Source organism: Bombina bombina, chromosome 1 (genome assembly GCF_027579735.1).
Source record: "Bombina bombina isolate aBomBom1 chromosome 1, aBomBom1.pri, whole genome shotgun sequence".
In the NCBI taxonomy this organism is placed as follows: Eukaryota; Metazoa; Chordata; class Amphibia; order Anura; family Bombinatoridae; genus Bombina; species Bombina bombina.
This window is the reverse complement of record NC_069499.1, coordinates 146,618,314-146,646,004: the sequence shown is the minus strand read 5'-3', so window position 1 is coordinate 146,646,004 and position 27,691 is coordinate 146,618,314. Positions and strand designations below refer to the sequence as shown.

Here is a 27,691-nt window from a genome sequence, read left to right as displayed (position 1 = left end):
TAACGGTCTGTTTCTTTAATACAAATACACATTTCATATTGTATGTCTTTATTGTTCTTTAAATACATTTATTGTGAAGTATTGACATTGCTCTATTAAATGCATTTCATAATGCACATTGATTGTGTGCTATTGCGTGACATTAGACTCTAATGTTTAAAGATGCTAATCTGGTGTTTCAAGATGCGTTTCCCACGCAATATTTATTAATGTTAAAATTCAGGTTAGAATGTCAGTAACTTGGATAATCTGTTTATAAATATTAAACTACAGCTTTGTTATTCGCAAATAAACCTCGAGCTTGTATTTGTCTGAAGTGCTCATATATGTTATTGTGCAATGGCGTCTTTAGTTTTAAAGAGACATTACAAACAATTGTATCAAATGATCTGTAGAGATAGAAGATTGTTTAGACTTTAAAATGTAAATCAATTTCTCTTAGTATTTAGATATCCTCAACATAAGAAATTTAAATGCACATGGTTGAGCCAATCACATAAGGCATCTCTGTGCATCCACCAATCTTCATCTACTGAGCCGATCTCGATATGCTTTTCAAGCAAAGTATGTGAAGATATCAAGATAAGTAAATACACTCTTTAAATCTCTTAAAGGGACACTGTCCCAACAAATTTAGCATTGGTGATTGAGCATGAAATGTTAATCAACTTTATTCTTTAATCAGATTATCAAATTTTAACAGTTATCTTGTTATGTTTCTTTGCAAATCAATAATGATATTTTATATTACGGACAATTGTTTTATAAAAACATGGGTTGTCCTTGACGATTGTTGCATCAATTATTCCAAACAATCAAGTTCTGTCCAGAGTACTGAAGCAAATAAATTAGCTATTTACTGCCTTAATTTTAAAGTAATGATAGCAACATCACAATGAGCATTCATAATATGAGACAAGTTTTAAAGTTGATTCCAATAGAATACTCATTCAGAATGTATAAATCATTAATTTTTTAACTGTCTACCTTTAAGTATATTTTGAGTTCATGTCCCTTTAAATAAACATTTCACAATAATAATTAAAATATCATAAACCTAGGCACCTTCCTTTTGCTAAATGAGTCTAACATATGAGTAAAGCAAATTAAGATTAAATTCTAGATTGTTTTACACACTGACTGAAATATATTTATTAAATTATGTCTTTTTTAGCCTTCAGTGTAGAGGGACATTAAGCTATATGTTATGTATGCATTTTGTATAATATTCTTATATTTGAACAACTTAATATGTTTTGTTATTCAATCATTATATTGTAATTATATATATTCTTGGATTAAATACATCTCTACATAGGCTATTTTGATGCTGATTGTTGTTTGCATATAGATGCCTTATATCATTGACTAAGATATGTGCATTTTTTTTTTTAGAAAACAAGTATATTTAAAGACTGAATGTAATTCTATAGTACTTTCTAAATATGTTTAAATTCTTGTATGATATTTTTTACAATCTATACAAAATATACTTTGTGATTGTCCCTTTAAGGACCCAAACATTTGGTATTTTTATTTAACATTGACAAAATAAACAAAAGGGGAATTTACATTGTATATAGATATTTGATGTCGAACCCAAGAGGTAAGATTGTAATAAATACATAATATTACTAAGTATAGTTAAATGACTCCACTAGAAAATTACATAGATTAACCTGGCATCCAATTACTAATTTTTAAAAATTATCAAGTTAAATGACCTACCATTCATAAATGTAATAATTTAAATAATTTCTATTAATTTTTTTAGATACCTAAGGAAGATACATGATCTTATACAATTATTTTTACATTCAACAACACTGTCACTTTCATGTAATTGAACCACTTCACCTTATTATATGTTAAACAAAAAATTATTTTACTACATATCCTAAATAATTGTAATATATACATTTTCAATATAAAAGCATTGAAGAATCTGACTCCCCAATTAATGTTATAAAATATATATTTATATTCTCGGAAGCATTTTATTTTCTAATATTAAAGCATTATTTTATCTTATGCATGTGCTTGTCAAATAGCCAACTACCAGTCATGGGAGTCCAAGTTTGATTTATTTACAGATTATATTGATATTTAGTAGAATCTGTTCAAAATAATGTATTTAATAATAAAATGTTTAGTATTAACATGTCAAAATATAATTAATCAAAAAAAAATTAAATATTCCTGGAAGTCATCAGATGCCAATCTGAAAAGAAAAATAATAAAAATGGAACAAAGTTAATACACACGTTGTCAAATATTCATAAAATACATTTAAAATCATATGGTGTCTATGCTCTAACTTTGATCAACATTTTTTAAAGATAATCATTAAATTGATTTAAAATTCATGAAATACATACACCATTATATTGTTGATTAAAAATTCAATTTAAATATCCAAATTTCAAATTATACATAATAATGTATATCACATTTCAACAATATATGTATGCTGAACATAAATCTAATATTTCATGTCCATTCAAATACCTCTATATCAACTATAATATGTATTCCTTTTTCTGATTGTGATCCCTAAATATCTAATGATGAAATAAGTATGACTAATGTATGTAAGCTAACAATAATCAACATTCTTCATGTGATTCTTAACTAGCATGCACCAACCTGGATAATGCATGGTCTTTGAAAGTCAATTCAGGGGTAAACAGTTGATCTTCAATAGGTGTCTTATTCATCAGTTCATTAAATAGAGGACTGGGAAATACCATCTACAAAATAGAAAATCATCTAAGTGTCTCCAATAGGATGTCTCCACAGCCTTATTCTATCAAATAGTTTGCACTTACCATGTGAACATGTCTTTGTATGGTTTTCAAGGTCAGCAGAATTGAAAGATAATGCCAGACATGATCCCATTGGTATACTTCAATTTCAATCTTGGCTTTTTCCCCACTGTCAGTCTGGGCAATCTTGACTGTCAGGCTTCAAATTGTTCCCTTTCAGTCTTTAGATTAAGTCATCTCCCTAATGTAATAAATTTAATTAAAAAAAAATCATACAAGTGTGTGAATCAGTTCAGTACCCCTCTCCCACCCCCCATTTCATAATAAATATCTGTCACTAGCTTACTAAGCCTGTGTATGAACCTGTGTTATTTTCTAGCAAGTGTGAAGATGAGTCATATTGAGCATAAAAAACCTCTGTGTGACATTGAACCATAGTCATTCTAGAGTATCCCTTTCTGATTATGTACATTTTAAGTAATGTGTAAACAAAAATCTATTTATTAAAATGTATGCCATATGATGTTTTTGTGTACAAATCATGCCAGCAACAGTCCAAACATTTCTACTTACCATCTGATGTCCTCTTTAAAAACCAGGTGGCAAAGACTCGCTATAGGACCCAATGCCCAGAGCATCACCTATATTATGAAAATTAAAATTTATTCTAACATTTGATCAATACTAACATGTTTGCACAATTCTCTACTTGTCATTTCCCTAGAGTTCACATCTATTGAAAATACTACACAGTCTAACTTCTATTCTTTACCGTCTAAAGTGGCGGTTGATGACGTCTGCTCTGACATCAAGTCCCTCGTCCTGGAATTCCCCCTCTAGAACAGGATCATCCTCCTCATCTCTGAGGAGGTCTCTGTCCACCGGGACGGCCTGCAGCATCCCAGCCCGCTGTGCAATATTATGCAGGACGCTACAGGCTACAACGATCTTCGCCACCTTCTTTGGGTTGTACTGGAGTGCTCCTCCAGAACGGTCCAGGCACCTGAACCTCATCTTCAGGAGCCCGAACATCCGTTCAACCACCGCCCTGGTTCTCTTATGAGCCCTATTGTAGCGCTCCTCAGACACATCAGTCGGGCTACGCAAGGGGGTAATGAGCCAAGGCCGGCTCATATACCCAGAATCACCTATAAATTTTGAACAGAACATAATTCAAACAGAATACTTAAACTAGTATATTGTTGTATAATTTATTTTAGTTAAAAACCATAATCCATATTAAAACTTTTCAGAAACATACCAATAAAAAAATTTCTATATTATTTTGTATCTTCCCATTTCAGCTAAGACATGCTACATATGCGTATTGTTCTGAAAACAAACCTTGTGTAAAATGCTAAATACATGGTTACATTGCATTCTCTATCTGAACACTTAAGGTAAGACATGCTACATATCTGCATTTAAATAAAACTAGACATTAGCAGAAAGAGACAATGACAGGGTTAAATTGCATGAGATAATAGCTTCCCATTTCAGCTAAGACATGCTACATATGCGTATTGTTCTGAAAACAAACCTTGTGTAAAATGCTAAATACATGGTTACATTGCATTCTCTATCTGAACACTTAAGGTAAGACATGCTACATATCTGCATTTAAATAAAACTAGACATTAGCAGAAAGAGACAATGACAGGGTTAAATTGCATGAGATAATAGCTTCCCATTTCAGCTAAGACATGCTACATATGCGTATTGTTCTGAAAACAAACCTTGTGTAAAATGCTAAATACATGGTTACATTGCATTCTCTATCTGAACACTTAAGGTAAGACATGCTACATATCTGCATTTAAATAAAACTAGACATTAGCAGAAAGAGACAATGACAGGGTTAAATTGCATGAGATAATAGCTTCCCATTTCAGCTAAGACATGCTACATATGCGTATTGTTCTGAAAACAAACCTTGTGTAAAATGCTAAATACATGGTTACATTGCATTCTCTATCTGAACACTTAAGGTAAGACATGCTACATATCTGCATTTAAATAAAACTAGACATTAGCAGAAAGAGACAATGACAGGGTTAAATTGCATGAGATAATAGCTTCCCATTTCAGCTAAGACATGCTACATATGCGTATTGTTCTGAAAACAAACCTTGTGTAAAATGCTAAATACATGGTTACATTGCATTCTCTATCTGAACACTTAAGGTAAGACATGCTACATATCTGCATTTAAATAAAACTAGACATTAGCAGAAAGAGACAATGACAGGGTTAAATTGCATGAGATAATAGCTTCCCATTTCAGCTAAGACATGCTACATATGCGTATTGTTCTGAAAACAAACCTTGTGTAAAATGCTAAATACATGGTTACATTGCATTCTCTATCTGAACACTTAAGGTAAGACATGCTACATATCTGCATTTAAATAAAAATAGACATTAGCAGAAAGAGACAATGACAGGGTTAAATTGCATGAGATAATAGCTTCCCATTTCAGCTAAGACATGCTACATATGCGTATTGTTCTGAAAACAAACCTTGTGTAAAATGCTAAATACATGGTTACATTGCATTCTCTATCTGAACACTTAAGGTAAGACATGCTACATATCTGCATTTAAATAAAACTAGACATTAGCAGAAAGAGACAATGACAGGGTTAAATTGCATGAGATAATAGCTTCCCATTTCAGCTAAGACATGCTACATATGCGTATTGTTCTGAAAACAAACCTTGTGTAAAATGCTAAATACATGGTTACATTGCATTCTCTATCTGAACACTTAAGGTAAGACATGCTACATATCTGCATTTAAATAAAAATAGACATTAGCAGAAAGAGACAATGACAGGGTTAAATTGCATGAGATAATAGCTTCCCATTTCAGCTAAGACATGCTACATATGCGTATTGTTCTGAAAACAAACCTTGTGTAAAATGCTAAATACATGGTTACATTGCATTCTCTATCTGAACACTTAAGGTAAGACATGCTACATATCTGCATTTAAATAAAACTAGACATTAGCAGAAAGAGACAATGACAGGGTTAAATTGCATGAGATAATAGCTTCCCATTTCAGCTAAGACATGCTACATATGCGTATTGTTCTGAAAACAAACCTTGTGTAAAATGCTAAATACATGGTTACATTGCATTCTCTATCTGAACACTTAAGGTAAGACATGCTACATATCTGCATTTAAATAAAAATAGACATTAGCAGAAAGAGACAATGACAGGGTTAAATTGCATGAGATAATAGCTTCCCATTTCAGCTAAGACATGCTACATATGCGTATTGTTCTGAAAACAAACCTTGTGTAAAATGCTAAATACATGGTTACATTGCATTCTCTATCTGAACACTTAAGGTAAGACATGCTACATATCTGCATTTAAATAAAACTAGACATTAGCAGAAAGAGACAATGACAGGGTTAAATTGCATGAGATAATAGCTTCCCATTTCAGCTAAGACATGCTACATATGCGTATTGTTCTGAAAACAAACCTTGTGTAAAATGCTAAATACATGGTTACATTGCATTCTCTATCTGAACACTTAAGGTAAGACATGCTACATATCTGCATTTAAATAAAAATAGACATTAGCAGAAAGAGACAATGACAGGGTTAAATTGCATGAGATAATAGCTTCCCATTTCAGCTAAGACATGCTACATATGCGTATTGTTCTGAAAACAAACCTTGTGTAAAATGCTAAATACATGGTTACATTGCATTCTCTATCTGAACACTTAAGGTAAGACATGCTACATATCTGCATTTAAATAAAACTAGACATTAGCAGAAAGAGACAATGACAGGGTTAAATTGCATGAGATAATAGCTTCCCATTTCAGCTAAGACATGCTACATATGCGTATTGTTCTGAAAACAAACCTTGTGTAAAATGCTAAATACATGGTTACATTGCATTCTCTATCTGAACACTTAAGGTAAGACATGCTACATATCTGCATTTAAATAAAACTAGACATTAGCAGAAAGAGACAATGACAGGGTTAAATTGCATGAGATAATAGCTTCCCATTTCAGCTAAGACATGCTACATATGCGTATTGTTCTGAAAACAAACCTTGTGTAAAATGCTAAATACATGGTTACATTGCATTCTCTATCTGAACACTTAAGGTAAGACATGCTACATATCTGCATTTAAATAAAACTAGACATTAGCAGAAAGAGACAATGACAGGGTTAAATTGCATGAGATAATAGCTTCCCATTTCAGCTAAGACATGCTACATATGCGTATTGTTCTGAAAACAAACCTTGTGTAAAATGCTAAATACATGGTTACATTGCATTCTCTATCTGAACACTTAAGGTAAGACATGCTACATATCTGCATTTAAATAAAAATAGACATTAGCAGAAAGAGACAATGACAGGGTTAAATTGCATGAGATAATAGCTTCCCATTTCAGCTAAGACATGCTACATATGCGTATTGTTCTGAAAACAAACCTTGTGTAAAATGCTAAATACATGGTTACATTGCATTCTCTATCTGAACACTTAAGGTAAGACATGCTACATATCTGCATTTAAATAAAAATAGACATTAGCAGAAAGAGACAATGACAGGGTTAAATTGCATGAGATAATAGCTTCCCATTTCAGCTAAGACATGCTACATATGCGTATTGTTCTGAAAACAAACCTTGTGTAAAATGCTAAATACATGGTTACATTGCATTCTCTATCTGAACACTTAAGGTAAGACATGCTACATATCTGCATTTAAATAAAACTAGACATTAGCAGAAAGAGACAATGACAGGGTTAAATTGCATGAGATAATAGCTTCCCATTTCAGCTAAGACATGCTACATATGCGTATTGTTCTGAAAACAAACCTTGTGTAAAATGCTAAATACATGGTTACATTGCATTCTCTATCTGAACACTTAAGGTAAGACATGCTACATATCTGCATTTAAATAAAAATAGACATTAGCGTCGGTAAATAACAAATGGTTAAATTTAATCCTATAGCTGAACATGACGCTAACAGTTAAAAAATACAGGGCCAATTGTCAACATTATTAACCATGTTGAGCACAAATACTCACCAACGAGATAACCAGGGGGCATTTGTCTTTCCTCAAACTGGCTCCACAGGGACGACAGAGAGAGGATGCGGGCATCATGACAAGCCCCTCCAAAATTCGCATACACATGCATAATCCTCATCCGTACGTCACAAACATACTGCACGTTGAGGCTATGAAAATGTTTGCGATTTCTGAAGGGCAAGTCATCAATTGGAGCACGCAGCGCAATGTGGGTACAATCTATGGCTCCCAAGACATTGGGCAATTGAGCAATATCAAAGAATTCCCGCTTCAGGCGCCTCCAATCACCATCATTCTGTGGGAATCCTATGTATTGCTTACGTACCATGGCGTTCAGAAAGTTATCAAACACCCCAGAGAATGTACCTTGAGCCAGGCCATGCATGTACAGTTCTCCGGATTGAAAACTCCCGGAGGCCAGGACGTATAGACAGCTTAGCATCTTACTCATGGGGGGAACAGCAGTCCTTATTTGTATACGTGGCTCCAAATGAGGTTTAAGAAGCTCGTAAAGGCCAATGAGCTGTTCGCGATCGAGCCGATACTTATCAAAAACCTCAAAGTCACTCATGTTTTCCAAGGTGGGTCTCACCCTGTAGACACGAGGACCTCGAACCAGACGACCCCTTCGTCTCGGTCTGAGCCGCCGAGGCTGCCTGATTCGACCAACAGCTAGTTCGCCAATAGCAGCACCAGCAGTGTCTACCATGTCATCGTCATCCATCTTTCAAAACAGCGTAACAAGGTAAGCACTTGATCTGATGTGGATCACAAGTGATGCATTGGCCATGTTGTTTGGGGGATTTATAGTACAATTAGTCCAATGGTATTGAGTTTGTAATGATTGCTAATTGTATTCACTTGTTTGTATGTGAGCGGCGCGAATGCTTTCACAGTGGGCGTTTATTTGTTGTTTGCTGAAATGTTAGTTTCAAACAATGATTCTCAATGTGAAAGTGTAAAATATCACACATACAGTGCATGTTTGTAATGTTTGATCATATGCGTAATCAATATTTCTTAAACGCGATCTTCTAGTAACAAGCACACGTCCAGGCTAACATGAATGAAAGTGCATAGTTGTGTATAATGTGCATCGAATGTGATCGATCAATGTTGCTGCAACATTGTTTGTAAACGATAAAGTAACATCTGTAGTATTGTATATATAAGTGATTTCAGAGCTGTCAATATTGTATGCGTCCCTTTAAAATCGCAATAATAATTCCGAACTTCCCGTCTGCCATCTGTAGTATTGTATATATAAGTGATTGCCGAGCTGTCAATATTGTATGCGTCCCTTTAAAATCGCAATAATAATTCCGAACTTCCCGTCTGCCATCTGTAGTATTGTATATATAAGTGATTGCCGAGCAGTCAATATTGTATGCGTCCCTTTCAAATCGCACTAATACTGAATAACTTCCGGCTGTCATCTGTAGTATTGTGTATATAAGTGATTGCCGAGATGTCAATATTGTATGCGTCCCTTTCAAATCGCACTAATACTGAATAACTTCCCGTCTGCCATCTGTAGTATTGTATATATAAGTGATTGCCGAGCTGTAAATATTGTATGCGTCCCTTTCAAATCGCAGTAATACTGAATAACTTCCGGCTGTCATCTGTAGTATTGTGTATATAAGTGATTGCCGAGCTGTAAATATTGTATGCGTCCCTTTCAAATCGCACTAATACTGAATAACTTCCGGCTGTCATCTGTAGTATTGTATATATAAGTGATTGCCGAGCTGTCAATATTGTATGCGTCCCATTCAAATCGCACTAATACTGAATAACTTCCGGCTGTCATCTGTAGTATTGTATATATAAGTGATTTGCGATCTGACAATATTTCTTAATTGTCCCATTGAAATCTCCCTAATAATGCTGTTCCAAACAGTTGTTTACGTATATGTTGTATTGTAGTATTGAGTGTTAAAGTTCCTAAAGGGGCGGTACAGTGGTGAATCTGTGATGTGTATGGTTGAATCTTGTAATGACGTCATGATATTATTAACCTGCCTATGTAGTTGTGAAATCCTCATTGTGTTGTTGTATTTGACTACATTGTTGTTGTGTGCTGAATAAAATATAAATGTGTGCTTTGTGGTTGCGTGATGGGTGATGCGTGTTATGTACATGTACGTATATATTGTGATTGTGTCCCACATATGCTGACTTCTATATAGCGGTGTGGCATTGTTGTTCCTTCCCATAAAGTGACATCTGTAATCTGGTATAATGATGTTCTTGTTGTACGTAATTCCTAATGGTTTCTGGTGATGGAATCATGATGTTAAAAGTACAGTAAAATCCATATGTTGTGTTTTGTGATTCCTCTAGAAAATGTAATGTGTTTTTCCCCCATCATTTGAATGCACATGTATGAGTGAATGTTAAAAGTAATGTATGTGCATCCATGACTGATCATGTGTTAAGCCTATGTAGATATGCTGTTGCTGCAAGCATATGAGTTGAATAACTGAAATGCAATAATAAAGGTAAATGAGAGGTGTTTCCCATTGTGTAGTGTTTGTGAATCCAGAAATGTGTCTAGAATTTTATTTTAATTTTAAATGTAATTTTATTGAAATAATAATGTGTTACTAGTGATGTGGATTTGTAGTTGATGTAATCTAAAAGTGTGAAACAAATTTATGGTGTTGTGAATATTTAATAATTAAAAACCATAAGTCCACCATAGGGAAATAGTCATTTCTTAATCTATTTATCATCGCTAGGTCTAACGCATAAAATCATGTCTTTTCTAGCGCTGGTATTTGGAGTTTTTCAGTCTACGCTATTTGCGTGCGTTAGGGAAATGAGGGTCAATGGAAGTCAATGGAGGCTCTAAAGATTTCTAATTTTTTTTTCTAAGACTGGTTTTCCTCGTAAAGTGAGTGACGTCATGAGCTTGTGTGAAAAAGTAAATAAATCGTGTTGTTTTTGTAATAAATAAAAATTTTGTGTATGTCATGTGGTGTATATTGTTTGTATGCATCGATGAGTGTATGTTTGTGATAATGTTATTAGTTAGATGTAGGTATATGAGGGTCTTTTCCCGTGTGTCAATGTAAGTCAATGGGAAAATGGATTTTTGTGGATTTATTTCAAACACCCGAGATCTCGCAACTTTAATCCTTTGTATTTTAACGAAAACAAAATAAATATGAAAAATAAAGATAGTGTAGTGTTTGTATGAGTGTAAGTGTACTTTGTGTAATATTTGTTTTGTGATTCGTGGATGTTTTTTTTGTCGGTATATGTTTACTACTGGGTCTGAGGTGGCGGTAGAAAGGTGAGCGTTAGGTGTATTTTGAGTCGCGGTAAATAAACTCTAAATACCGGAGTGCGTAAGAAACCAGCGTTAGGAGCCTCTAACGCTGGTTTTCACGGTTAACGCCGAACTCTAAATCTAGGCCTGACTAACTAAATGATTTTTAAGTTTTCCATATTTAGGTAAATCTATGTAGATACAATTCCATAGTGTACTCTCCAAAAGATTGAAGATTAAATGCAAGTAAACCTTTTAAATAAAGAGATGCCTGGCGCCTAGGTGAAGGAAAGAAAAAAAAGATAAAAAGACCTTTGTCAAGTTTGTTTAACCACCACACTGCAGTATAAGTTGCTGAACTATCTTTTGGATTTATTATTTGCATTGCAAGCTGGTAAGAGCCCCAGAACTGGACTCTGGGTAATCAATGATTGTTTTCTATGATGTGTGTCTTCAGAACATAAAGACTATCCTTCTCTTGACTGTGCCTTGACTGTTGGAGTTGAGTACCTGTTACGCTGTTACAGAGTCATCCACAGCCAAATTAGGGGAGTATTGTTTTAACTTGCTTACTCATATTGCTTGTTTTGTATTCTCTTGCAATTGTGTTATTTTTATTGATCATTTTAGTTATAATAATTTATAAAAAGTATGCCTTATTTTGTATTAGTATACATTGTAGTTTATGTACTTAGACAAAATCCTCCAGATAAATGTAACTCTAAACCTTGCAGTATTGTAATCTATTGTATGGCCCACTGAGTATAGAGAATGTTTGCACCTTTTTAGTTTAAAGAAAATGCTGCAATATCTCAGAATATTCTAGACCCTTCACCATTATATGTTTCTTTACCACCCCTTAATATTTAAGCGAAGAAGGGATATTGTGTCTTACAATGAAGAAAGGTAGGAGAATAGGAAGTTTTGTAGGAATTTCCCATTGTAATTATTCCTTATTATATAGTAAAACTACTCACAATAAACAGGTTAAGAACACAACCTCCGCTAGAAATGTATATAAATTATACAGAGAAATATGAGTTTTGTGAGTAGTATAATTATAATGATATTGATGGTATATTTTATACTTACAATGGCTCTTATTGGATTTGTGTTATAAAAGCAAATATATTTTTCCTTTATTAAGTGGTATGGTATCTGCTATTTGAGTTTTGTAATTCCAGGTGTTTGTCAGCGAAAGGAATTATCTTACCATAAAGATGTGTTTACCTTTAAAAGATTGTGTAGTTTTAATAATGTTATGATTGTACTCTTTCCTCATACAGGAGTGTGAGAGAATTTAGGTTGCATAAAATAATTAGTAAATTAGTAGTGCTTATATCAGATGAGACAGCTGATTCTACTAAAATCATATTTGGCAAATTACTGTATAAAGATTACATATAGTAGCTTTGCAGAATAAAACAACACTAGGTTATTTTTTTAAGTAGTTCAAAGAGAAAGTGTTAAGAAATACATTTTAAAGAAAATGTTTTTATTGACTGTTTTTATTTGTATTTTTGTTGCAGGGCAGACCTCATTACTAGCTACTTAGCATAGTCATACAGCCTCTTGATGACGTCTAGCAGGTTGTACTTGCTTAGTATTCATGTTTAAGGTATCATTTAAATTGTATAGAGAAGCTGTGAGTTATTCTTTGTAAAATATAATAAATGTATTTAACTTGTATCATAGATTCACAATGTTTCCTGGTTTTAAATGACATAGGATAAGTTAAGCTATTAAAGGAAATTGCGATGCTTACAAAAAAGATAATCTGTTGGACATAATTGTAATTGTATCAGGGTGCATGCTCATCTTGTGCTGTTTAGTTTCCTTCTTAGACTCCTTCTGACTCGAGTGTCTGTTGCTATAAGGATCCACCTGTTTCCCTTGTCTACCCCATGAACAAACCATCATACTTACAGCATATATCTGCAGATGGACACTTTCTCATGTGCAAAGCCCCCCTACTGCAAATGGACTATGGTATTAAAGCAGAGTGTCTGAGGGAGATGAAGCTCTAAGAGGACAAATACTGTTATGAAAATGATCAGAGGCCACCCAGAGATACTTGTGCTGTTCCTATGTTAATCTTCACTGTGGAGAGTGTACAGAGCAAGAAAATGGTGATGCTATTTGGGGATGCTAGCTATGCAGGTTGAGAAATAAAGATGCAGTGTTGTTTGGGGGTAGATAGGGGGCTGGTTGGGTCTTTGTGCGGATAGACCAGTAGTTTGGGATGCTTTGAGGTAGACAGAGAGTATTGGAGAGCCTGTACTCATGTGCAGTGACATATTGTACCCTATTGGCCTATTCAGCATTTTATATTAGTTAACTATTATAGCAGGAAATGTGAATGAATTTCTACTACAGTATTCTCAAATAGATTCATGTTATACCATAGTATTAGGCTTATATTGTTATTAATATATTTACTATTTTTCTGTGCCTTTTATATAGTTGTTTAATTTTAATAGTATGTTATTCTGTTAGAATAAAAGGGTGAAATGTAAGATTATATAACCATAATGATGCCATTTTGTCTCTAGTAATCCATTTAGTTTAAGCATACCATTTTAAGAGGAGTTTATTATAGTTCATTATAAGGTAGTTATTATGTTGTTAGAAAAAATATGCTGATGTTTTAACATGAACACTTTATCTCAATAATTGGTCCAATGAACTTGCCATGTCTTGTGTGATTCGCCCAGGTATACTTTTATCTAACACTCCTCGCTCATTAAAGATATTCCTTTTTACTCCTTATTTTTACTATGATGTTCTTTGTTCCAAGCATACTGTGTAAGATGATGTGACTGATATGTCATTGTTTAACCCCATATACTGTAACCATTGTCTATAAAAGTCTGTGATGCCTTATATTAAACAGAACAGTGATTAGACTTTACTTGCTGCCTGTCTGATTGTTGTTCCCAAGATATCTCTTCAAGTAACCCATTTTTTTTTCCAGGTGAAGGTGTAGAATACTGCTAATTGTCAAGTGATACCCCTGATCATAAGATAGCGCCTATCAATTCTGGTGTAAGAGTGTGGGATTCACACAGGGGTAAGTTGATAAGTGTTTTTATTCTGGTTTTTCCTCTGTGAATCTGAACCCAAAGTCTGAATGGCGTTAGTGATATATAAAGGGTTAAAGTCCCTTTATAAAAGGCTTAAACTCCCCATGACAGGTTTGAGTCTTGCCGTTAAGCGTGAGGTTTGTGTAGGTTTGAGTCCTAGCACAAGTTATAGTGTGAGTTAAAGTCTCACACTGCAAGTTAAAGTCTTGTGATAACGGAATAATTGTGAAGTGATACCCCCGGTCATAAGATACACCTTACACAACTTAACTTTTTTACACAAACACTAATCTGCACACTAATAGCTGGGAATAATGGCATGCAGTGGTTTAGATATAAGATATTCTCTTAGAAACCAAAGGTGTATCTTCAACAAAATTATGGTAACTTATCTGCCACATTTGTAGCCACCAAGGCTACCAAAGCACCACTTTGAAATAATGTAACTTTTTACTTGTACTGTTCCTCCCAACCAATTGCAATAAAATCAGGATTTGCAATATATCCCAGGTGAATGTGACCTAGATGATGATTAAAGCTTGTTACCATGAAGCAGCAAGCAATTTCTTTAAATGTCAAGGCTCTCCTAAAGGAGTCTGTACTGCAAAAGACTCAAAGGGGTCAATTTATTAAGCAGCGGATGCTGCATTAAAGCCCCATCTGGTCCACCAGAAATGGAAGTTAAGAAGCAGCGGTCGTAGTACCGATGCTTCTCAACTTCTCTGCCACTAAAATGATCCCGATCCAATTGAGATCATTGACGGAGCAGGGGCAGCATTGCACAAGCATTTCACGGCAATGTGAAATGCTCACAGCTTATGCTGTCAGAATTTAGCGAGGTCGAGCAGCCTGACAGATGAAGCAGATAAAGTAATCTGTAGTAAAAAAAAAGTATCTTTGCTACATGGAAAATACTCAGACAGTTAAAATAGACACAAAGCTCTCAATTTATTTTGACCATTGCAAGTCACCTTTTTCAAGCAATATGTTGTTTTCTCAAGCAATATGTTGTTTTCTAACAGCTGATACACCAAACTGAACATGCTCCACCTATTAATTATTCACAATGTCTAATCAAATAGAATGGAATTTTTTTTAATATAAGCAATAAATTGCACACATCATTTAGCATAGGGGAAATTTATATTAAAGAGACATTGTACTCATAAAAAAACAAGCAGCATCTAAGTATGCTTGTTTTTTATGAAAGAAATATAATGTAAAATCTATTTTAAACCTTAATTGTTGATGCAGGAAAAGGGCAGGGTCATATTAGCCAGTGTTTTCAAATGAAGTTTGTAAGAAAATAACATATACAAGCTTTCAGGACACTGCATTGTGAATACCTGATAAAGGGACATCAGTGTCCTGAAATCTTGCAATTGTATCCACTATTAAATAGCTATTAACAAAATTATTTTTACTTCCTTTGAAACCTAAATTAAAACTAATATTAATTAACATTAAAACTAATAAATCAGTCATGTGCTTTAAACTAATGATTAATGTCTGAAAAGCATTTCCTACAGGGGTCGGCAAGGTGTCCGTACAAGGGACACTGGTGTCCGTGATCGGCCCTTGCAGTGTCAGTCGCACATTCTGCGGTGGGGAAGGAGTCCACCGCACATTTTGCAGTGGGGATGCTGGGAAATAACTTGGGAGGACTCGCAGTAGAAGTTAGTGCAAACTCCTCCTTGACGCAAGCCATTTTTGGCAGGGTCGGGGCCTGCCAGTGTGAGGACGCTGCTCACAGAGTCAGTCAGTGCGAGCGGGAAACTTCCTATTAATGCTCATTGGCTGATAGGTATTTCCTGGTATTGTTTATTGGATGAAAGTTACTTCCTGCTAACTAATGCTCATTGGCTGATAGATACTTCCTGCTAATGTGCATTGGTTGATAGTTACTTCCTGCTAACTAATGCTCATTGGCTGATAGATACTTCCTGTTAATAATTATTGGGTGATAGACACTTCCTGCTAACTAATGTTCATTGGCTGATAGATACTTCATGTTAATATTCATTGGGTGATAGGTACTTCCTGCTAACTAATGTTAATTAAGCATTTGTAGGAAGTGCACAACAGATAGTTGTATGTTAGTTCAAATTTAAAGCGACAATAAAGTAAAAATTAAGCATTTATGTTTCAGATAGAGCATGCAATTTAAACAACTTTCCAATTTACTTTTATTATCAAATGTTCTTTGTTCTCTTGGTATCCTTTGTTAACGAGTAAACCTATAAAGGCTGATTGCAGCTTAGGTAACGTCTTTTGCAGTTTATGGCAGTAGTGATTACAACAATGTATAACATTGATGTAAATATTGTTGCAAACACTGCTGCCAGCTGTTTAAAGGCACACACATGCTTAAAGGCTGTTTAAAGGTACTCACCTAGGATTAATCTTTTACAAGTATATCAAGAGAACTAAGTAAAATTGATAATAGAAGAAAATTGGAGAGATGTTTATAACTTCATGCTCTATCCAATCAATTTAAATTTAACTCTGGATTTACTGCCCCTTTTAATTTAAACAGCATTTATTTTAAGCAAACATATGCCTGAATGTTTAAATGCTACACTTTCATAAATATAAGAGAAAATGTACAGTGTCCCTTTAATATGAAATGTATCATTTTGGTTCTTATTTATATATATTTATAAAAACACAATTTAATTGAATTTATTTAAATTTAAACTTGCATTAAGTCCGATTGTCTGTTGAGATATTAAAAGAAAACAGGCGTACCCGAGCAATGCTAGCAAGCAGCGATGTCTTTGCCATAGAAGTCAATGGGAGCGTGACTTCACCACCGACATTAACAACATCGCTGCTCATCGGCATTTTGCAGTGGCAGGGGGAGGCCCTATTTGAAGTGGGATTACATGGCGCAGAAAGTGCACTCACTGAAACTAAAATTAGTTTCTGTGTAGGCACACTTCAAATATTGCTGTGGAAACCTGTTTTACTACACCTACACAAACAAACTCAGGTGATGTATACTCAACAGATAATAGATAGCGAGACAAACATGGCCACTACACTCCTTGTAACCTGCACTTTGCTGCTTCGAACATATCGATCTTGTGTCTATGTGTCCAATGCACAGGCTACATCCACTAGCACTCCCGGCTAACTCCCCCATAATGCCTATAACTACGTCACTTCTAAGCTGCACTCCCCCTACTCCACCTTGCTACCTCCCATCGACCGCCTATACCTATGTTACAGCTGACCTACACTCCCCCCTGCACCACCCACCTAATTTTACATGACCGCCTACACCTACGTCATGCCTAAGATACACACCCCTTGGATGCCCAGCTAAGTCCCTAATACCGCCTACACTGACGTTATGTCTAAACTACACATAAATATTCAATATTTAAAATAATGCATTGATATGTAGAATGCATAATGTTTAAACATTTGCATATAAATGTAAATGTAATTAAGTTTGCTTTTTGTGTTTATTATTTTTAATTAAAACAGTATAATTAACATTAAAGTTATACATAACTGCATGCATGTTATGTAAAAATATAATTTAATGCTACTGACTACTATTAACATATGTCTTTAGTGGTTTAGAAACAGGCAAACATTTAGAGGTTTAAATGTTATAAAGTATATTAATATAAAAATGTTGGTTGTGCAAAGCTGGGGAATGGGTAGTAAGGGAGTTATCTATCTTTCTAAACAATAATAATTTTAGTGTAGACTGTCCCTTTAAACCGTTATGCAATATACGTTCATAAATTTAAATAGTGAATATCAATGCAAGGCCTGGTTACATTATATCTACAATCTTTGAAATAAAATGCATGTTCATGTATAATGCATATTAGTTTAAGTATTGGATATATACATTTAAATGTAGATATTCTTGCATGATGCATTTATTATTGTAAATACAAATATATTTTTAAAATTGTAGATAAATGCAATAATAATCCCTAAGCTGCCCTAACATAATCACCTAATCAACCCCCAAACAGATGAAGAGTGGTTAGGAGATTAAGGCCTAACAAAATGGTAACCATCAATAATCACCTAATCAACCCTCATACAGGTATGGGGGTGGTTAGGAGATGATGGCTTACTAAATACTAACTAACAATAATCACCTAATAAACCCTTATACAGGTAGGGGCTAGTGGTTAGGAGATTAAGGACAATCAAATACTAACAATAATCACCTAATCAACCACCATACAGGTATGGGGGTGGTTAGGAGATTAAGGCCTATTAAATACTAACAATAATCACCTAATCAACCCCCATACAGGTATGGGGGGTGGTTAGTAGATTAAGGCCTAGTAAATACTAACAATAACCACCTAATCAACCCCCATACAGGTATAGGGGGTGGTTAGGAGATTAAAGGGGCAGTAAAGTCATAATTAGACTTTCATGATTTAGACAGAGCATACAATTTTAAACAGCTTTCCAATTTACTTATATTATTTAATTTAACTTGTTATCTTTTGCTGAAAGGTTTATCTAGTTAAGCTCAGGAGCAGCAAATAAACTAGGTTTTAGCTGCCGATCGGTGGCTGCATATATATATCTATTGTAATTGGCTCACCATGGGGGGTTTCATGTCCCTTTAAGGCCTACTAAATACTATAAAACAGTTATCGCCTAATCAACCCCCACACAGATATGGGGTTTTAGGAGATTAATGCCTACTTTTTTTTTTTTATCTTTTTTTTTAAGGTAAAATTTGGTTATTTAACAATCAATGACAATAATCATATATTTAACAGATATGTGTACTGGGTTCAATAACTTGATGTATAACGTACAAAGATATGAAGAAATGTATTTAACTAACTTATCTATATGTCCTTTGTTTAAGGTTATGATGAATGTATAACAAGAAATGTAAAAATTGACCACTAGATGGCATTAAGTACAAGAAAATTCAGTGTTAAGTTAACACAAGTGAAAACAGGTGTGGTGGGTGGAGCTTCAGCCTATATAAGGTTTGTTTTTAAAGTTTTATATTAGACATGAATAAGGACATGGGTCAATAAAACTATGATGTTTTAAATACAGTTGATGGTGCAGCTATATCATTATTTTTGGCCTACTAAATACTAACTAACAATAATCACCTACATACAGGTATGGGGGGTGGTTAGGAGATTAAGGCTTACTAAATACTAAATAACAATAATCACCTAATCAACACCCATACAGGTATGGGGGTGGTTAAGAGATAAAGGCCTAATAAATACTAACAATAATTGCCTATCAACTCCCATACAGTTATTGGTGGCTAGGAGATTAATGCCTAAACCGCCACCTCCCAATGCAAACTAGAACTACACTAACGCCTAACCCCCCAAGTCTTAACTAACCCCACTAAGTTACAAAATATAAAAATAATCTAAGTTACACACAAAAAACTACAGAATCCAAGATAAAAAAAGCATTATACCTAACAATAAAAAAAACACCTTAACACTAAATAAAATTACAATAGCACTTAATTTTCCAAAAATGATCAGCTCTTTTGCAAAAGAAAAAATATTACAAAACCCAAATCTACATTATTTGTAACCCCTCAAAAGGAAAAAAATTGAACTAAAAAAACATAGGCTAGAAAATTAAAGTAAAAATAAAAAACCTTCGGCTAGATTACCAGTTTTGCGTTATGAATGAAAAAGCAGCGTTATGGGTTATAACGCTGCTTTTTCACTACCGCTGCTATTACGAGTCTTGTCAAAAAAGCTTTTCTGCACACTTTTTTGGCTGAAACGCAAATTAACTTACGCAATTTGCGTAAAGTCTTTTTTCAATGGGACTTCCATAGCGCTGATATTACAAGCTTTTTCTGGGAGGCCAAAAAGTGAGCGGTACAGTCTATCCCGCAAGATTCGTAATGCAATCTAAAGTCAGTAGTTATGAGTTTTACGTTACAATGCTGTAGCATAAAACTCATAACTAAAGTGCTAAAAAGTACACTAACACCCATAAACTACCTATTAATCCCTAAACCGAGGCCCTCCCGCATCGCAAACACGAAAACATTTTTATTAACCTAGAATAAACATATTAACCCCTAAACCACTGCACTCCCGCATCTCAAACTCTAGTTAAATATTATTAACCCCTAATCTGCCACCCCTAACATCACCGCCACCTACCTACATTTATTAACCCCTAATCTGCAGCTCTGGACATCGTCGCCACTATAATAAACATATTAACCCCTAAACCTAACCCTAAATCTAACCCTAACACCCTCTAACTTTAATATAATTAAAATAAATCTAAATAAAACCTAGTATTAATAACTAAATAATTCCTATTTAAAACTAAATACTTACCTGTAAAATAAACCCACTAATAGTTACATTGTATCTAGCCTAAGTTTTATTTTTATTTCACAGGCAAGTTTGTATTTATTTTAACTAGGTAGACTAGTTAGTAAATAGTTATTCAATATTTACTAACTACCTAGCTAAAATAAATACAAATTTACCTGTAAAATAAAACCTAACCTGAGTTACACTAAAATCTAACCTTACACTACAATTAAATAAATTACATTTATTAAATACAATTAACTAAATTACAAAACAAACAAATACTAAATTACACAAAATAAAAAAAGAAATTATCAGATATTTAAACTAATTACACCTAATCTAATAGCCCTATAAAAATCAAAAAGCCCCCCAGAATAAAAAAAACCCAGCCTAAACTAAACTACCAATAGCCTTTAAAAGAGCCTTTTGCGGGGCATTGCCCCAAAGAAATCGGCTCTTTAAACTGTAAAAAAAAAATACAAACACCCCCCACCAGTAAAAGCCACCACCCACACAACCAACCCCTCAAATAAAATCCTAACTAAAACAAAACCTAAGCTCCCCATTGCCCTGAAAAGGGCATTTGGATGGGCATTGCCCTTTAAAGGGTATTTAGCTCTTTTTCAAGTGCCCAAACCCTAATCTAAAAATAAAACCCACCCAATAAACCCTTAAAAAATCTAACACTAACCCCTGAAGATCCACTTACAGTTTTGAAGACCGGACATCCATCCTCAACGAAGCCGGGAGAAGTCTTCATCCAACCCGGCAGAAGTGGTCCTCCAGACAGGCAGTCCTTCAGTTTTCATCCAGACAGCATCTTCTATCTTCATCCATCTTCAAGACATCGGGCGCGGAGATCCTTAGATAGAATTCTATCAGCAGATCGGAATTCAAGGGACGCCAACTTGGATGACGTCACTTAAAGGAGCCCTGATTCTGGAAGAAGACTTCGATTGAAGAGGATGCTCCGCGCCGGATGTCTTGCAGATGTTATGCTTCTTAACGATGCTTTTTCACTAACGCCGCTATTAGTCTTGTCAGAATAGGTGTACCGTACACCTTTTTGGCCGTCACGCAATTTCAGTACTGCACTTTAAGAAAAATCCCTTTTAAATGGGACTCCCATAGCGCCGGTATTACGAGTTTTGCGGTGAGGTCAAAAAGTGAGCGGTACAGCCTAAAATGACAAGGTCCGTACCGCCATCTAAAGTCAGTAGTTATGAGTTTTATTTTACAAAGCTGTAACGTAAAAATCATAACTAAACTGTCACAAAGTGCACTTACACCCATAAACTTCCTATTAACCCCTAAACCGAGGCCCTCCCGCATCATCGTAAAACACTATAATAAATGTATTAACCCCTAATCTAGTGCTCCCAATATCGCCGCCACTTTAAAGAAATATTAACCCCTATTCCACCACTTCCCGACATCCTTGCCCCTATAATAAAATTATTAACCCCTAAACCGCCGCCCTCCCACATCGCAAACACTATTAAAATATTATTAACCCCTAATCTGCCGTCTGCCCACACCGCCGCAATAATAAACCTATTAACCACTAAACCGCAAACCCCCCACAACGAAATATACTATAATACACTATTAACCTGTAAACCTCTGGCCTCCCACATCACTACATAAATATATTAACCCCTAAACCTAACCCTTACGTAACCCTAACCCTAAGCATAACCCTAACCCTAACGTAACCCTAAGCCTAACACCCCCTAACTTAAATAGAATTAAAATAAATCTAAATAAAACTTACAATTATTACCTAAATAATTCATATTTAAAAATAAATACTTACCTATAAAATAAAACCTAAGCTCGCTACAAAATAACTAATAGTTATAATATTGTAGCTATCTTAGGTTTTATTTTTATTTCACAGGTAAGTTTGTATTTATTTTAACTAGGTAGACTAGTTAGTAAATAGTTATTAACTATTTACTAGCTACCTAGTTAAAATACATACTAATTTACCTCTACAATAAAACCTAACCTGCCTCACATTACAATAAAATGAAATAAATTAAATTAATCAAATACAATTATCTAAATTACAATAAAACTAACCCCTGATGATCCAATTACAGTTTTCAAAAACCAGACATCCATCCTCATCCAAGCGGCAGAAGTCCTCATTGAAGCCGGCAGAAGTCTTCATGCAGACGGCATCTTCTATCTTCATCCTTCCGGCGCGGAGCGGGTCCATCTTCAAGACATCCGGCGCAGAGCATACTCTTCTTCCTATAATCTACATAGAATGAAGTTTCCCTTTAAGGTACTTCATCGAAGATGGCGTCCCTTACATTCCAATTGGCTGATATAATTCTCTCAACCAATAGGAATTAAAGGGGAAAAATTCCTATTGGCTGTTGCAATCAGTCAATAGGATTGAGCTTTCATCCTATTGGCTGATCCAATCAGTCAATAGGATTGAGCTTGCATTCTTTTGGCTGATTGGATCAGCCAATAGGATGAAAGCTCAATCCTATTGGCTGATTGCAACAGCCAATAGGATTTTTTCCCCTTTAATTCCTATTGGCTGATATAATTCTATCAGCCAATCGGAATGTGAGGGACGCCATCTTGGATGACGTACCTTAAAGGGAAACTTTATTCTATGTTGACCATCGGAATAAGAAGATGCTCCGCGCGGAAGTCTTGAAGATGGACCTGCTCCACGCCGGATGGATGAAGATAGAAGATGCTATCTGGATGAAGACTTCTGCCGGCTTTGATGAGGACTTTGGCCCACTTGGATGAAGACTTCTGCCACCTGGATGAGGATGGATGTCCGGTCTTCGATTGTCGGGGGTTAGTGCTAGGTTTTTTAAGGGTTTATTGGGTGGGTTTTATTTTTAGCTTAGGGTTTGGGCAGTAAAAGAGTCATATGCCCTATATATTTAAGGGCAATACCCATCCTTTTCAGGGCAATGGTTAGCTTATGTTTATTTAGATAGGTTTTTATTTTGGGGTCTGGTTGGGTGGGTGATGGGTTTAACTGTTGGGGGGTTGTTTGTATTTTTTTTTACAGGTAAAACAGCTGATTTCTTTGGGGCAATGCCCTGCAAAAGGCCCTTTTAAGGGTCATTGGCAGTTTAGTGTAGGCTAGGGGATTTTTTATTTTGGGTTTTTTTTTTTTTTTTTATACGGCTATTAGAGTAATTCGTTTTGATTTTTGATAATTTGGTTTTTTATTTTGTGTAATTTAGTGTTTATTTTGTTTGTAATTTAGATAATTGTATTTGATTAATTTAATTTATTTTATTGTAATGTTAGGTTTTAGTGTAAGGCAGGTTAGGTTTTATTTTACAGGTATTTGTATTTATTTTAGTTAGGTAGTTATTAAATAGTTAATCACTATTTACTAATTAGTCTACCTAGTTAAACTACATACAAACTTACCTGTGAAACAAAAATAAAACCTAAGCTAGCTTCAATATAACTATTAGTTATTTTGTAGCTAGCTTAGGTTTTATTTTACAGGTACGTTTGTATTTAGTTTTAAATAGGTATTATTTATGTAATAATTTAAAGTTTTATTTAAATTTTAATTATATTTAATTTAGGGGGTGTTAGGGTTAGGGTTACATTAGGGTTAGGGTTATGTTAGGGTTAGGGTTCGGTTTAGGGGTTAATATATGTATTTAGTGCTAGTGATATTGAAGGTCAGAGGTTTAGGGTTATTTATTGGAGACGGCAGATTAGGGGTTAATAACTGTAATGTAGGGGGTGGCAATGTTAAGGACGGCAGATTAGGGGTTAATAAGTGAATTTAGGTGGCGGCTATATCGGGATCGGCAGATTAGGGGTTAATAGTTTTATGTAGGTTGTGGGGATGGTAGGGGCAGCAGATTAGAGGTGTTTAGACGGTTTTGATGTTAGGGTGTTAGGTTTAAACATAACTTTTTCTTTCCCCATAGACATTAATGAGGCTGGGTAATGGAGCTTTTGTTTCCTTGAGGGAAATCGTGCATGAGCACGTCAAAGCAGCGCTTGTATTTGGGTGAAGCATGGAGCTCAACACCACCATATCAAGCCTGCTTTTTGTAAACTTGTAATAGCAGTGCTATAGGGAGGTTAAATACCTCCACTTTTGTGGTAGTCGTTAATTTCCCTATAGCGCTAAAAACTCTAATCTGGCTGTCTGATTTTTATTTTTTGTTATCTTAGGGGGTTTAATTTCGAGTGGGGTTAGGTGTTAGGTTAGTTTATGTTTGGGGTATATGGTGGCAAAGGGGTTAATAGTTATATACTTGTGGTGGGTATGTGGCAGCATAGGGGTTAATAGTTTGATACTTGCAGTGGGTATATGGTGGCATAGGGGTCAATAGTTAGATACTTGCGGTGGGTTTGTGGCAGCATAGGGGTTAATAGTTAGATAATTGGGGTAAGTATGTTTTGGCATAGGGGTTTATAGTTAGAGACAATGGGGTTTATAGTTAGTTTATTGCGGTAGGTATATGGTGGCATAGGGGTTTATAGTTAGAGACATAGGGGTTAATAGTTTATTGCAGTGGGTATATGGTGGCATAGGGGTTTATAGTTAGAGACTTGCAGTGGGTATGGGGCGGCATAGAGGTTTATAGTTAGCGACTTGCTGTGGGTATGTAGCAGTTTAGATTTTTATTAGTGTAGTGTTAGTTTGTGAGAGTGGGGTACTTTGGTTTAGGGGTATTAGGATTAGTGGTTAAGCACAGCAGTTCTATTTAAGGGATTCCTTTACTATACATTGCCAATAAGATCCGCAATGCTGGCTGCTATCTATAGCCAGAATCCCCAAGCAATGCCGCTATGTCGAGAGTTTGGAATATTTCAACAGGCTCCTTCATCATGGCGGCCGGATCCCTTTGAATATTTCGCCCCCTCGTAGTACTTTCGATCATCAGGGCCTATGCGAGTACACCGATTAATGGTTGCTATGTGTTTCATTGGCATATCTTGCATGCGCAGTAGTGTGCACATTTATTAGCAAGAGAGATGGAGCTGAAGACCTCAAGAAGTAAGGATGATAAATAATATGGTCAATTGTGCATACTTGTTTCTTTATTGGAGCTTTGAAGCAATCATTTAATGGGCAGTGGAATTTACATAATTTTACATGAAAAATATCTTCTTAAACATGAAAAACTTAAAGTAGATGTATTTTGTGAGATTAATTGCTTTTACATGTACAATAGAATCAAATAGGTATATAAAATAGATATATAAAACATTCATAATGTATTTTAAATGTTAAAATGAGATAACATTGGTGTATCACTGTTTATTATTCTCATCTTTTATTCATCATATCACTTGATCATCAAGAGTAATATCAGTAAAGTGCTTGATATCTGCTTCAATTATAATGGTTTGTAAGGATCTCCAAAAGAGATGTCACCTAACTTAATAAAAAGACAACTCACCATAAACAAAGTGATATTGAATCATAAAACGTATTACTATTGAAAACGTAGGACTCATGAATACAAATGATTATTAAAATATGAAGAAAAAAGTTGAAGCAAGTTCTAAGCAGTGATTAAACCAGGTATGTTGCTTGCTTATAGCTCACCATAATATGACAGCAGTCTCAACCTTTATGATTTGTTTAGAGTAGGGCCAACAAAACTATGACCTGTGGGCCACATCCAACCCTCTAAAGTTAATTAAAGTGATTAAACCAACAGCAAAGACAGGGTGCTCAATTTTTAAAGAAGGAAAGACATCTGTCATCCTAATCAGTTAATCAGATTATGACCTCTTTTGTTGTATAAATAATATAGAAGTATTTTTTTTTCAACAGAACACAGAGTGGAATAAAGATGAAACGAACCAATTGCTGCTTGGTGAAACATGCTGAAAAAAGACAATCACTCATCAAGATCTTAAGGCAAGAGGTCAATGGCTTTAAATATTATTTATTTTTTAAGATACCGTAGTTATTTTCTTGAGAGGTTTGATTTGGTGTTAGGTTTTAGGTGTTGGGGAGATTCAGATGGGGAGTGGAATTTACATATAGGGTTCTAAAATAAGGGGGATATCTTGCAGTAAGGAAGTCATGTGAAGGTGATTTTCAATAAAGCGGTATCTTGAAGTGTGAGGTTTGCATAAGAGGATATTGTTTTAATATAGAATATTCATGGGAGACTTGGTCTGCATCTCTTAATTGTTGTGGGTTGTGGTTTTGGTAGCAAATAGTTGATTAAGAAAAAAGGAAATGAAGAGATATACCCGGCAGGGAATGTTCAAAATGGGTACTTTTGGGCTAGACTGTCTGTCACAGCAGGATCAGACAAATATGCTAAAAGATATTTTTCTCTATTTAGACATACGGCAAGATTAAATGTTTTGCGGTACGGCTATATCGCTGAAAAATTGGCCTTTTGGAGCGCAATTGCAGGTCTCCCGTATTACAAGTTGCGGCGGTACAGCTATACCGCTATCGTTTTAGCCTATACTGCAACTTTCCATTCCGCACTAAAAAATGGATTTTGAGTGTGGAATTTTCTGGTCTCCCATATTACAAGTTGTTCGGTCAGGCTATTACGCTAGCGTTATAGTTTATACCGCCATGATCCATTCCGCGATCAGAGACCAGTAGTTTCACAAAACTCATAACAAAAAAGTTACAAAGTACACTAACACCCATAAACTACCTATTAACCCCTAAACCGCCACCCCTCACATCACAAATACTTTATTAAACTTATTAAACCCCTAATCTGACACCCATCCACATCGCCAACACTAAATTAAAGTTTTAACCCCTAAACCACCGACTCCCTACATTGCCAACACTAAATAAATATATTAACCCCTAAACTGCCAGCCCCCCACATTGCCACTTCTAAACTAAACCTATTAACCCCTAAACCACCAGCCCCCCACATCGCATAACACTAAATTAAACTATTAACCCCTAAACCTAACACCCTCTAATTTTAAATTAAACTTACAATATAACTACCATAAAATAAATAAAAACTTACCTGTGAAATAAAAAAACCTAAGCTTAAACTATACAAAAACCTAACATTATTATTTTAAAAACTAAAATTAAGGGGGAAAAAAAAAGTGACAAAATTATAAAATCCTAACATTGAGAAAATATATTAAAAAAATATCATTACCAAAAAAAACCCCACTAAATTATGA

The 27,691-nt window shown here is 34.8% G+C and overlaps 1 long non-coding RNA gene across 1 annotated transcript in view; it reads left to right on the top strand.

Moving 5' to 3' along the window:
• Positions 1 to 26,415, top strand: part of LOC128636512 (uncharacterized) — a 75,001-nt gene extending 48,586 nt beyond the window's left edge. The window contains exons 3-4 of the long non-coding RNA XR_008398703.1: positions 14,108 to 14,203; positions 26,340 to 26,415. This is a non-coding gene — a long non-coding RNA (uncharacterized LOC128636512). The remainder of the gene's footprint in view (positions 1 to 14,107; positions 14,204 to 26,339) is intronic.
• Positions 26,416 to 27,691: the final 1,276 nt, after the last annotated feature.